General features: G+C 36.9%; 1 protein-coding gene across 1 annotated transcript in view; it reads right to left on the reverse strand.

The window, feature by feature from the left end:
* Positions 1-14,409, reverse strand: part of CCDC141 (coiled-coil domain containing 141) — a 210,572-nt gene that overhangs the window by 79,541 nt on the left and 116,622 nt on the right.

Here is a 14,409-nt window from a genome sequence, read left to right on the forward strand (position 1 = left end):
GGCCACCACCAGAGGGTGTGAGTTTGAATGGCAAAATTGGAACTGGACTTTACAAAACTTGAATTTACCTATGAAATCTTTAAAAAACTGTCATAGTACCTATAAATTGATATTGTTTTCCCACCAGTGTCCTCATATCCCCTGAATCTGCTCTTTGCATTTACTGAGAATGTATAAGGCAAATTCATTCCCATTTATTTAGTAGATGATAGGAATTAGCGCAAACAATCACTACAGTTTAATGAAAACTATGTGCTTCTTCTACACTATGTGTTTCACAATTACTTTTCATTCAGTCAACAAGTATTTCAAATGTCTGCTGAATGCCAGACATATTTAACAGCCATGGGAAGGAGCTAGAACTTATCCCCATTATACGACTAGGGAAACTGTGTCTCCAAGAAGTTAAATAGATTGCACAAAGTCATACTAAGTTGCCAATTTGGTATTTGCACTTGCTGTGTCTGGCCTGGGGGCTCCTGCTCTTAAATCCTGAACTATGGCCCTGTGTAGCAAAGTACTGCTCTGGAAGGCTTAAGAGAGAGAGGCATTTCCAAAGAGACTGTTAATCTTAGGTGGAAAATGTAGGATTTAAAAACTTATTTTTGTAAATGGTGTCTACTTTTCCTTCTTACAGGTGAGAAAAGATACAAAGTTTGAGCAATTTCTCTTATGATATCTAGGACTGTGAAAGAAAGATAGACTTATTAAAGAAATTTGAGGGTATTCCCATTGTGGCTCAGTGGTAAAAACCTGACTAGTATCCATGAGGATGTGGGTTTGATCCTTGGCCTCCATCAGTGGGTTAAAGGATCTGGCAACTGCTGTGAGCTGTGGTGTAGGTCACAGACATAGCTTGGATTTGGTGTTGCTGTGGCTGTGGGTGTAGGCTGGCAGCTGTAGCTCCAATTCGACCCCTAACCTAGGAGCTTCCATATACCATAGGTGTGGCCCTAAAAGGAAAAAAAGAAAAAGAAAATTTGAACCTAAAGAACTTTTCCATATCTGATCCTTTTTCTTTCCTACAGTTGGCAACAAAGTCAAATGTCTCAAGATGCTGGTGTTAGAAAAGATGATATGAATTGCTTTCTCAATCTTTGCATAGCATATTGAAACACCACTACGCAATAACCAATGTTCTGGATTTTGTTTTATATTTTTAATTTTATTGCTTATTTTGAGTAAAGTGGAGCCTCTTGTTAATCAAGGGTTTGTTTTAAAGTCAGTGCCTAAAAAAATGTGGCATATTCAAAATTATCATGAAACCCCTCAAATCATAAAGTTTAAAATATATGAACTAACACAGTAATACATACACTTCTGAGTGAAAGTCAGAGAAAGACTAAAGGAAGAAATAAGGAAAAAGTCATATTTAGATGTTAGAACACTCACTTCATTCTTTAAGATAATTCTCAAGTTCTTACTGTGAATAGGGAAAGGACAGAGACTTTAAAGTACTTTTTCTCTTATATGTATAATAGATATGTCACAAGGACCTACTGTACAGCACAGGGTAATCTACTCAATACTGTGTAATAACTTATGTGGGAAAAGAATCTGAAAAGGAGTGGATATATCTATATGTATAACCGATTGACTTTGCTGTACAACTGAAACTAACACAACTTTGTTAAGACAACTATAGTTCAGTAACTTTATTTTTAAAAATGCTTTTTCTCATCTACAAGTTTAACTCCATTCTATCTTAATATTAAGCCATTATAACCTTAGTACATATCAGTTTGCTGTGTTGAGAATTAAAGAAGGAAAAATGTGAAAGTAACTAGAGCAGGATGATAGATATGCAGTAAGGGCTTAGAAAATATTTGCTGGCTCTTATTCTAAATCTTGATTGTTTGGATACATCTTTGGAAAATCACTGAGAAGAGCATGGCTACCTGCTGCCTGTCACTCCCCCTACATGGGTTTTTCTCCTTGGGGCCCCACTGAACAGCTGCTACTCTCAGATCTCTGGTCCTTGGTGCCATCTTCACTGGAGTTAGAATCTAAGGCTACACATACATTAAGACATGTGTGACGTGACTCCACCCCATTCCCGAATGTTATCATAAAGTATCATTTCCTAATGGCATGGAAATAAACTGAAGGCTACAGATTCACTAGGAGGAGAATGTGATAGATCAAGGGCCCATATAACCCATAACTTAGAATTAAAATGGCCACATTTTCTTCCAGCATTTTTTCCCAGAAAGATCCAGGTGTTAGGAAAGCATTTATTTATGAATTTCTCTATGTATCACACTTATTAGAACCATAGTAGTAGAAAGGAGTAGGTGATTTCTTTCCTTCACTAGCTCAACAAATATATTTTTAAAAATCTACTCTGGGTAAGATGGGCTGGATGCTCTGAGAGCTTATTCCTTATCCTTAATCCCAACTTAATGGGAATAATCTATAGACTTTACCTGATATAGGTAAATTTCTTAATTTTAAGAGGAGACCACTTTCAAGGTTATACTGTCTGTGACTGTCTGAATCATATGCAAAGCTCATTTCTCCTAGTATCACATAGAATTTGATTAAGTATCCATTAGCCAATTCCAGAAATGATCTAAGTATCATTGTTATCAATCTATCCCCAGAATAGAACTGAGTGTTTTTCTATTTACCAGATCTTTAAGCAACCTGATATACTGGATCCAGCCTGGAAAGAATCTCTTTGTTGCACACACAGTCCAGAACAGGTTATTTCCGGCAAGAACACTGTGACCTCCACATAAAGGCCTCTAGAGTTAGTATTTTATATTTAGGTTTTTTCCTTCTTTTCCTTTTTTCCTCTTTCTTCAAATTTTGTACGTGATTGTCAAATAGAGGTTTCATAACTGGATTCCAATAAACAAGGATGATATTTTCTCCTTTTGAGTTCTCTCTCTTTTTTTTGTCCACCTGTGGCATGCAAAACTTCTCAGGCCAGGGGTCAAACTCACACCATAGCAGTGACAATGCCAATTCCCTTACTGCTAGGCCACCAGGAAACTCCATCTTCCTGACTATTTGATATGACACCACTCAGTTCTCAGGTAGACAAGGAGGAGATGAATCAGCTCCTTTGGCCCTGGTTTGAGAAAAAGTAAGGGTTGCTTGGGCTTTGTACTCCAAGATCCTAATAAAGATCTTTCCTTCTCCCCTCATTAAGTACAGGATCTAAAGCAGGCTGCACCAAATCAAGTAGAGATGGTATCAAGACTTGGCACATTTTATTCTTTTGAAAATATCTAGAAGAGTAAAGTGTTAAGCCAGAACCATGAATCATCCAGCATAATTCTTATATTGTGCTGTTTCACAAAGATGTTTAATAAGTAATGTAGTTTGCTTTTGACTAATTTGAAGAGAATCAACATTAGGACAAAACAAAAACAAGAACAAAAAACACTGCAGAACCTTGAAAATTTCCTTTCATGAATCCTAAGACTGTTGATTGAGTTTCGCTGAAACTCTTATAATGACCAAGAATATAAAACTTAACTCAGCTCCTCATTAGAGCCCTGAATTCTACTATCTGCAGAGATTGAGTTTTCTCCTGAGTTCAGTTTTTTTAAAAGACCAAAGCCTTCCATTTCTTTTCCTAAACATCACCTGAGATAACTTCTGGTGGCTCCCACTTTGGCAAGCTGATTCCTGATTCAGGTCTTGCCCAAATCTGCCCAAGGTTTCAAATGCCACGAAGGCCAGAGGCAACAGGGTGACGTGATTTTCAGCTCCAATATTTGCTGTTCAGACTTACTCTTTGCCTCTCCAAGATTGCTGCTGCTGGGCCCCAGCACTCCCTGAGTGCTATGAGTGTTACAAGCTAGATTAGTAATGTTAAGGAGAAGTGTTTAAAATATTGAGTCCCTGGAGTTACCATTGTGGCGCAGTGGTTAATGAATCTGACTAGGAACCATGAGGTTGCAGGTTTGATCCCTGGCCTTGCTCAGTGGGTTAAGGATCTGGCATTGCTGTGAGCTGTGGTGTAGGTTGCAGAGCAGCTGGGATCCCGCATTGCTGTGACTCTGGCGTAGGCTGGCTGCTATAGCTCCAATTAGACCCCTAGCTGGGGAACCTCCATATGCCGTGGGAGCAGCTCAAGAAAAGACAAAAAAAAAATAATAATAATAAAATAAAATAAAATATTGAGTCCCTAAAGCAGTTTTTGCCTCACAATGTGAAAAGTTAAAAACAAAACAAAACAAAAATACTGTAAAAGGAGATTTGGGGATTGAAAGTGGCATGTATCTGATTAACAAGGAATGGAGGAACTTTATGTAGTGACCATTTCTTATTTTTTCTGAAATGAGTCCATCAAACTAGACCCATAAGGATAACTTTAGCCAGCTAATCACTGTTTAAAATTTCTGTTTTTCTTTCATTTAAATTGAACAAAACAAGGTTTTAGGATGATCTTGGGAATATTGACATGGAATATGTTCATTTGCAATGTGCAAATCATTTACTTTTTCACTTTTTCAACAAAAATTTATTGAAATCTATGGAGTATGTACTCTTCTCTGTGCTGGGGATATGAAAATGAACAAAAGCACTGAAGTCATGTTAGACTGGCAAGTACAGTATTATATGCACATAAGACAAAAAACAGCTAACTCATAGTGAATACTTAGCTCTTCTATGTGCTAGTCATGTATCAACCCATCTAGATAGACCAAGGACTCTGTGAGGTACATATTATTATTATTTCTATTCTACAGGTTAGAAAGCCAGGTAAACAGGGAAGTTAAGTAACTTCTCAAGGTCACAGAGCTGATAAATGTCTGAGACCAGATTCATACTCAGGCAGCCTGGCTCCAAAATCCATTATATTATTTTACAAAAGTGTCATCCTGGCAAATGTTTCTAAACATTTGCTTAACATTTCACAATTCCATTCATTTATTTACACCCCAATTCTCCCCTGAAAAGATTTTGGACATTTATCACCAATTTTAAGGACTTGCATTACTGAATATTCCCTGAAGTAGCTAGGAATTGTTAGACCATTTTAGAAATGAGAAACTCAGACTCAAAATGTAAATTGAGTTGTCCTATGGCCAATCATTTACTCATTCATCCAACAAAATGTTTAGAACACTAGGTGGCATCCGAAGATGATTAAGACATAATCTCCCTCTAGGGAGCCCAGAGAAATACTATGGGGATAATAAGAAACAAGCAACGAATGCTGCCTTGACACCTCTCAGAGGAGGTGATATGGGTGATGACAAGTCTCTTTCTACAGTGCCAATCTCTTTCTCAGATATGGCACAGAGACTGAGCTTGACTTTTGTGTTCCTTGTGTATTCAAGTAATTCAGCTCTCTTTCAAAACGATCTCATCCCAATTACCTTGGATCAAGAGAATCTCTTACTAACAATGTAGTGTAGTTAGTTGGCCTTGAAACTCCATGGTGTCTAATATTCCGCCACTTTCAATCACTCTAATTACTGAGATGTACTATCTGGAAGACACTGTTCTGAGTGTTCTAGTAAACATAAAGTAAAATGGACATGCTTCTTTCCATGAAGGAATTTTAATTTAGCAAAGGGAAGTAAATCTATCCAGAAATATCTGTAATGCAAAGAAGAATATATTTATTGCCAATGGAGGGGTGAAACAGTCTGAAATTATGCATGGAAGGGAAACCAATTAAAACATTTATGCCCTAGATGTCGGTGAATAACTTTATTGTGAAAGATACTCATGAGTGAGTGACAATAAAATTGAGTGTCTTGATTACAAGATTATTAAATATAATAATTATTAAATTATTAAATAAATAAAGCCCCTGAGTTGGGGGCTATCATGAGACATGTAAGACATTAAATGTATTCCTTGATTTTGGTAATTTTTCTATTTTAGATAGATATTTAATAATTGTATTATCAATGATTTAGCTGTGTTTATATCAAATATTTAATGTAGTTTAAATAGCCTGTCCCTGAGCCCTAAAAGCAAAGCTTTTAAAACCATTCTGAGGGGGAGTACAGGCGGAGAGTAAATTAAGATATCATCTACTTATATATGAGGAGGCTTGTCTCATCATGACTTTTTCAAGACCTGAATACCTCTGCATATATAAGGACATGTTTAACACAAAATAGAAGCTCCTTAGCACCTTCCTGATCCCCCTGCCTCTCTATCACTTTCTGCCTCTCATCAATCTCAGCTTACATCCTACACTCCTGGCAAAATAAATTACCTTAGGTTCCCCAGACATGGCACAGACACTCTACCATGCAACCTTCCAGATTTAGCTCACTAGTCTCCTCGTCTAGAGAAGCCTTGCTTGACACTTTCCCCGGGTCAGGTTGGGATATCTTCTCTGTGTTCCCTGACGCTCTAGGATTACTCCATCTTGACCTTTCCCACAGCACACAACACTTCTGTTTCCCTGTCTCTCCTCTAAACTAGGCTGATGGGTCTTGAAGGCAAGGATTATATATTTCATTGCTTTAGTTAGGTACTCATGATGCATGACAACAATGGGTATATAACATATTAACTGAATGCAAACGTGAAAGAAGGGAGGTGGTAAAGCAAACTGTTTTTCTAGGAGAAAGGGAAGTTGATTTGGAAATAAGAAATCTGGGGCAGGCTGCTTAAAAATTATGCAACTGAAAGTAATTACAGTTTCCTTGATGTCTAATGACAATTAGTTTAATTTCTTGAATTCATTTTTATCACCTCAACAAACTCCTTCTGGATAATATTTTTTGGATTCTCTACTTGGACAGATTTCTTCTTTCCATCTGTCCTGAAACTGGACCATTATAAGTGTGCCCACCTCTGGGCTAAAATGTATCTATTTGGAAAAAAAGTAGAATAGTGTGTATTCTAAAAATGTACCAAACTCAAAGCTTAATTATTTTGTTTTCATCTGAAACAATACTGCTATAGGTTTACTTTTATGTATGTATCACTATAAATATCTTGAAAAAGCAACAACATCTTTTTAAAAGACATCAACTTTTCAGAGGTGATGGCAGAAGCAGTTAGAAGCCATGATAATTAGCACATTTAAAAGTGCTTCTGATGTGTTTTTCTGGCTGCCCCAACTTTTGCTTCATCTGAGCTTATAGGCTGATCACCCAAGAACCAGATCATGTGGTTTTGGACTCAGTCTCCCCTCCTTACTATCCCCAATGAAATCATATGCCTGGGACTGGAAAGCATGGGAGTGAAACTTTGTGACCCATCAGCCATGATTTATAGCTTTAGGTTCAATCATCACTGTCATATAAATAGAGGCTCCTACTGTTCTGCTTTTGAAATATATATATTTATCTCTGTTTGATTCAAACCACATTTCCTAAACAATGATAAATAACTTTTCAGGTAATCAATACATGCTAACTAGAGATTCTTTTTTGTCATCATGCTAGAAATATAATAAATAAGATCATCTATAATCATGAAAGATGAAAATTTGAGGAGATCAAGATGAATTATTATAATAGGTGTTATGTTCCTATTTCAGGCCAGGTACTCATAACTCTTAGCAACATCTGGTAATTAGAGAAACTTTTCTCCAGTCAGCTCTCATCCAGTGCTGACAAGCTATATTTGTATTTGTTACTAAGTGATTTAGCAAATAGGATCACTAAACACAGTAGATAACTTTAAAATGAAAAGGGAGGATCTTAGGTTCTTGAATTACATGGCTCAATCTCCGCTTGAATCTGGTTACAAAAAGCATCAGTAGCATTCAATAAAGTTGCAGGATACAAAATTAACACACGCAAGTCTGTTGCTCTTCTGTACACTAATAATTAACTACCAGAAAGAGAAATCAAGAAAACAATCTCATTTAAAATCACATCAAAAAGAATAAAATACTTAGGAATAAACTTAATCAAGAAGGTGAAAAACCTGAACTCTGAAAACTATGAAAAACTGATGAAGGAAACTGAAGATGACCCAAAGAAGTGGAAAAATATCTTGTATTAATATTACAAAATGTCCATACTACTTAAAGCAACTCATAGATTTAATGCAATCCCTATAAAAATATTCATGATACTTTACAGAGAACTAGAACAAATAATCCTAAAATTTATATGAAACCACAAAAGACCCCAAATTGCCTGAGCAATCTTGAGAAAAAGAACAAAGCTGGACCTATCATGCCCTCTGATTTAAGATTGCATTACAAAGCTACACTAATCAAAACAGCATAGTCTCAGCACAAAAACAGACACATAGATCAATGGAGCCCAGAAATACATATGTGTGTGTGTGTGTGTGTGTGTGTGTGTGTGTGTGTGTATGTGTGTGTATATATATGTATATATATTTTGGTCTTTTTTAGGGTCACACCCATGGCATATGGAGGTTCCCAGGCTAGGGGTCTAATCGGCCTACACCAGAGCCACAGCAACGTGGGATCCAAGCCACGTCTGCGACCCACACCACAGCTCATGGCAATGCTGGATCTTTAACTCACTGAGCAAGGCCAGGGATCAAACCTGCAACCTCATGGTTCCTGGTCAGATTCATTTCCACTGCACCATGATGGGAATTCCTGGAGCCCACAACTATAAACTCACACCAACAGTCAAATAATCTACAACAAAGGAGGCAAGAACATGCAATGGAGAAAAGACTTCAATAAGTGATGCTAGGAAAACTGGCCAGCTACATGTAAAAGAATGATATTGGAATATTTCCTCATACCACATACAAAAATAAACTCAAAATGGATTAAAGACCTAAATGCAAGACCTGAAATCATAAAACTCCTAGAAGAGAATAGAGACAGAACATTCATTGATATAAATCATAGCATTATTTTCTGGATTGGTCTCCTCAGGCAAAGGAAACAAATAAACAGAACAAAAAATAAATAGAACCTAATTAAACTTAAAAGCTTTTACACATTAATGGAAACCATAGACAAAAGAAAAAGACAACCTGCTGATTGGGAGAAAATATTTGGAGACAATATGACTGATAAGGGGTTAATAGCTGAAATATATGAACAGCTGATATAATTCAATATCAAAAAAAACCCCACCCTGATTAAAAAATATTCAGATGACCTGAATAAACATTCTTCCAAAGAAGACATACAGGTGGCCCATAGGCACATGAAAAGATGCTTAACATCACTAATCATCAGAGAAATGCAAATTAAAACTACAGTGAGATATCACTTCATACCTGTCAGAACTGCTATCATCAAAAAGACCACAAATATGGTGAGGATGTGGAGAAAAGGAAACGTTAGTACACTTTTGGTGGAATTGTAAACTGGTGCAGCCACTGTGGAAAACAGTAGGGAGTTTCCTCAATAAAATGTAGAACTACCATATATGATCCAGCCATTCCACTGCTGGGTATATATCCAAATAAAATGAAAACATTAATTGAAAAAGATACATAAACTCCAATGTTTATAGAAGCATTATTTACAATTGCCAAAATATGAAGCAACCTCAGTGTCTATCAACAGATGAATGGATAAAGAAAATGTGGTGTATATGTATGTGTGTGTGTATATATATTAATGTATAATGGAATATTAATATTAATGTATAATTTCAGCCATAAAGAGAATGAAATTTTCCATTTGCAACAATGTGGATGGACCTAGAGAGTATTATGCTTAGTTAAATAAGTCAAAAGAGAAAGACAAATACCATATATTATAATTTATGTGTGGAATCCAAAAAGTTAAATCAATGAATGTATATAATAAAATAGAAATAGACACACAGATGCAGAGACCAGGAGTTACCAGTGGGGAAAGGGAGAGAGGATAGGCAAGATTATGAGATTAAGAGATACAAACTATGTATAAAATAGGATCCTTTTCAAATTCTTCCAAAAAACTGAAGAGGAGGGAATACCAGTCAGAATGGCCATCATCAAAAAGTCTACAAATAATAAATACTGGAGAGGGTACGGAGAAAAGGGTTGGTGGGAATGTTGGCAGGAACACTGTTGGTGGGAATGTTAATTGGTGTGGCCGTTATAGAAAATAGAAAACAGGAGTTCCCTTTGTGGCTCAGCAGTTAGCAAACCCCACTGGGATCCATGGGGATGCGGGCTCAATCCCTGGCCTTGCTCAGTGGGTTAAGGAGCCAGTGTTGCCATGAGCTGTGGTGTAGGTCACAGACATGGCTTGGATCCCATGTTGCTATGGCTGTGGTGTAGGCTGGCAGCTTTAGCTGCATTTCGACCCCTAGCCTGGGAACCTCCATATGCCACAGGTATGGTCCAAAAAATAAAATAGAAAACAGTTCCTTAAAAATACTAAAAAGAGAATTGCTATTATGATCCAGCAGTCCCATTCCTGGGCATATATCTGGAGAAAACTCTTGATTCAAAAAGACACATGCAACCATGTTCGTTGCAGCGTTATTTACAATAACCAGGACATGGAAACAATCTATATGTCCATCAGCAGAGGAAAGGATAAAGAAGATGTGGTACATACATGCGATGAAATATTACTCAGCCATATAAAATGAATGAAATAATGCCATTTATAGCAACATGGGTGGACCTAGAGATTATTACACTAAGTGAAGTAATTCAGAAAAAGAAAGACAAATGTCATATGATATCACTTATATGTGGAATATAAAATATGATACAAATGAATATATTTACGAAACAGAAATAGACTCACAGACATAGAAAATAAACTTATGGTTAGCAAAGGAGTTGGGGGGTAAATTCGGAGTTTGGGATTAGCAGATACAAACTTCTATGTATAAAATAGATAAAAAACAAAGTCCTACTATATAGCACAGGAAACTATATTCAATATCCTGTAATAAACCATAATTTAAAAGAGGATGAAATCATATTATTTTAAAATATAACTTAATTCACTTTGCTGTACACAAGAAAGTAACACAACATTGTTAATCAACTATACTTCAAGTAAAAAAATAAAAACTGGTAAGCAACAGGGAACATTATAAATTATATAACATTATACAGGAGCTCCCATCATGGCGCAGTGGTTAACGTATCCGACTAGGAATCATGAGGTTGCGGGTTCGGTCCCTGCCCTTGCTCAGTGGGTTAACAATCCGGCGTTGCCCTGAGCTGTGGTGTAGGTTGCAGACGCGGCTCGGATCCTGCCTTGCTGTGGCTCTGACCTGGGCCAGTGGCTACAGCTCCGATTGGACCCCTAGCCTGGGAACCTCCATATGCCTCTGGAGCAGCCCAAGAAATGGCAAAAAGACAAAAGAAAAAAAAATATATATATACAGCACAGTAAAATATAGCCATTGATTTGTAACAACTTTAAATGAAATAAAATATATTTAAAAAATCACTTTATTGTATACATGAAACTAATATAATATTATAAATCAACTATATTTCAATTTTAAAAATGTATCAATAGCAACACTACTCCTGAGGTCCTGTGTGCTAACATTGCCACCTACTGCTCATTCCAGGTATAAACCGTCGCACTTGAAGCCAAGACTGGATAGACATTATGTAAGAAACAAATGTTGAGCCTTGGGTAAACCATCAACCCCTAGCGGGATTAAAAGGATTTTAATCTCACTCCTGAAGCCACAGAGTAAAGGCAGTGTGGTACTCTGCCAATGTGGACAATTAAATGATAATTATATTTTAGCGAAATTGGAAATACATTGACTTAAAGTTTTTTTATGTTTTGTTCTCTGCTGAACCTTCAGCATTTAGAGCAGTGCCTGACTCATAGTAGTTGCTCAATAAATATTTATTAAGTAAATTAATTCCTGAAGAAAAAGGGTAATTATTTTCATAAATTTGCTACACTACTTATTTAGCAACTTCAATTAAAAAAATTATTGTGGAGTTCCCGTCGTGGCGCAGTGGTTAACGAATCCGACTAGGAACCATGAGGTTGCGGGTTCGGTCCCTGCCCTTGCTCAGTGGGTTAACGATCCGGCGTTGCCGTGAGCTGTGGTGTAGGTTGCAGACGCGGCTCGGATCATGCGTTGCTGTGCCTCTGGCGTAGGCCGGTGGCTACAACTCCGATTCAACCCCTAGCCTGGGAACCTCCATATGCCGCGGGAGCGGCCCAAGAAATAGCAACAACAACAACAACAACAAAAAAAAAAAAAAAAAAAAAGACAAAAAAAAAAATTATTGTGACTTTTTCCCAGGAAATAAGAATACCCCTAACATTTTTTTAAGGCCCAACTTCCTCTCTGGCTCACAGAGATAACTTCCAGGTTTGCGTGTGTGGGGTAAGCAAGTCTCCACTTCTCTCCATCTTACTGGTGTGTCAAGAATGTTTGACTCTGACCTTCTTTATCTGGCCCATTTCTCAGTGTTGGGTTTGCAACCTTCAGGCTTGAGGAAACGTCTTCCTCTGAGACAAAGAACAGGCTTGCTTACTGTTTATTGTAAACCAGCCAATTCTCCAAGTTTCAGATTCTTTGTCTGGGGCACCACTGCAGTGGTGCCTTTGTCCATTGGGCCCATCTGCATGGCCCCCTGGAGAACTGATGTGCCTCTGACACTCCATTTTCTGCTTTTCAAAATGGATTCAGAAGTCATATGTCTTCTATGACTTCCATAAACTGTGACAAGTTAAGATGTTAGCTAGAAAGCTGGGTAAATATCTTGAACCCCTCACAGCTGTCAGCAGCATGGCTTCAACACAGTTAGAAAAACCCAGTATATCCAAGGCATGATAAAGTGAATTTTTAAAAGGAAAGTTCAGTGCTTTGGAGATAAATTCATATTACTAGCTGAAAATATGCCTTCACTAGTGAAAACAGATTCAGATTAGAAAAAAATATTTGAAGGGATTTTGAAATTCTATGAATATCTTAAATCCAGTGTTTTATTTTATGAGTTGTTATGCCCCAAATGGGAAAGTGGTAAGAATTTTATAAAATTTGGAGATTCTGCAATATAAGTCAAAAAGAAAACTGTAATTTACAAGTCTTAAGAAGAGTTTCCATCTTCAATTTAAGTGATTTTACTCACTATATTATTTCATCATTTATTGCTTCTTAATAATGGTAGATAATTCATTCAAGAGTCATGATTTAAACACCCACTTTCCAAAATCCAGCTTCTATTTTTGCTGAGGTAAAAGTACCCCTCATTTTTCAAACTGAATTCTTAGATTTGGAATCAGAAATTATTTCCTTAATGTTTTAGAAAGGGAGAATGAATTCTGTACCTTTCTAAGTGGTCCTTGGCTATGAAGAATACTATAGTGTGGATAAATTTAGTATGGATATGTCCCAACTGAACTAATTACAATTTGGATGCCATGGCATTCAAAGGATGAAACAGGGAATCTAGAAGTTAAGTCTTTGGGGTTAAGAAATCAGATTTACTAGGGTTTGACCTGAATTACTATATAAGCCTGAGAAAGTAACCGCTCTGTTCTTCAATTTCTAAAAATTACTATTGCAAGAGATACCATTCCTTTTCCCTCAAGGTCTAGGAATAATGTCAGAAGAAAAATTTCCCTGGGAAGTTACCAGATAATGAGGGCAAGAGTGAGAGAATGGGAATGAAAGAGAGTGGAAAACTTCATTCTGAAGGGCTATAAAGCACAGAGTTTGTGCTAGAAGCACTGTTTTATCATAGTAACATGTTCTCTGTTTTCCTTAGAAACAGCATCAATTAACTGGCAGATAACCCACTCATTTTGTAGAATTACAGTGTAATGTAAACTTAAAAATCTCTTATTCAAAAATAGGAGTGTTGAAGAGAAATTTAAGCATCATTTACCATTTACTTAGTTCAATAACTCCAGAAATACACTGTGTCTGTTTCTTCCCTTAAAACAAAGAAATTCCAAACAACAAATAGTTTGACAAATATTTCTCTCTCTCTCTTTTTTTTTTTTTTTTTTTAACCATAATTCTAGTACCTCTATGTTGGGACTTTTCTATTCATGCTTTCCAAATTTCCTGTTAGTAAAGAAATTCAAAATTAACTATTTTAATATATACCAGGACACTGTATTCAGTTTGTTGATGTCATGACCTTAAATCACAATATATCTAGCTTCTGGGGGATCCCTATTCATTTCCTATCACATCGCCCAATTTTAAAAACATCAGTGAAATTTAAGGTTTAACTCCCATAAGGTAATTTGAGGGCTTCATTCCAATAAGGCAAGATTAGATTGGGAAAGGTAGAACATTTTTCAAACAATATCACCATCCTCAGATACTCAAATGATGTGAACCCATGAACATTACCACTCAGAAAGAGACACCTGCTATGATCAATGTTAAATGAATCAGGAGTTCCCGCTGTAGAGCAGCAGAAACAAATCTGACTAGTATTCATGAGGACAAAGGTTCGATCCCTGGCCCCACTCAGTGGGTTAGAGATCTGGCATTGCAGTGAGCTGTGGTGTAGGTCGCAGATGAAGCTTGGATCCTGCATGACTGGCTGAGGCGCAGGCTGGCAGTTACAGCTCTGATTCCA

Source organism: Sus scrofa, chromosome 15, assembly GCF_000003025.6.
Source record: "Sus scrofa isolate TJ Tabasco breed Duroc chromosome 15, Sscrofa11.1, whole genome shotgun sequence".
Lineage (NCBI taxonomy): Eukaryota > Metazoa > Chordata > Mammalia > Artiodactyla > Suidae > Sus > Sus scrofa.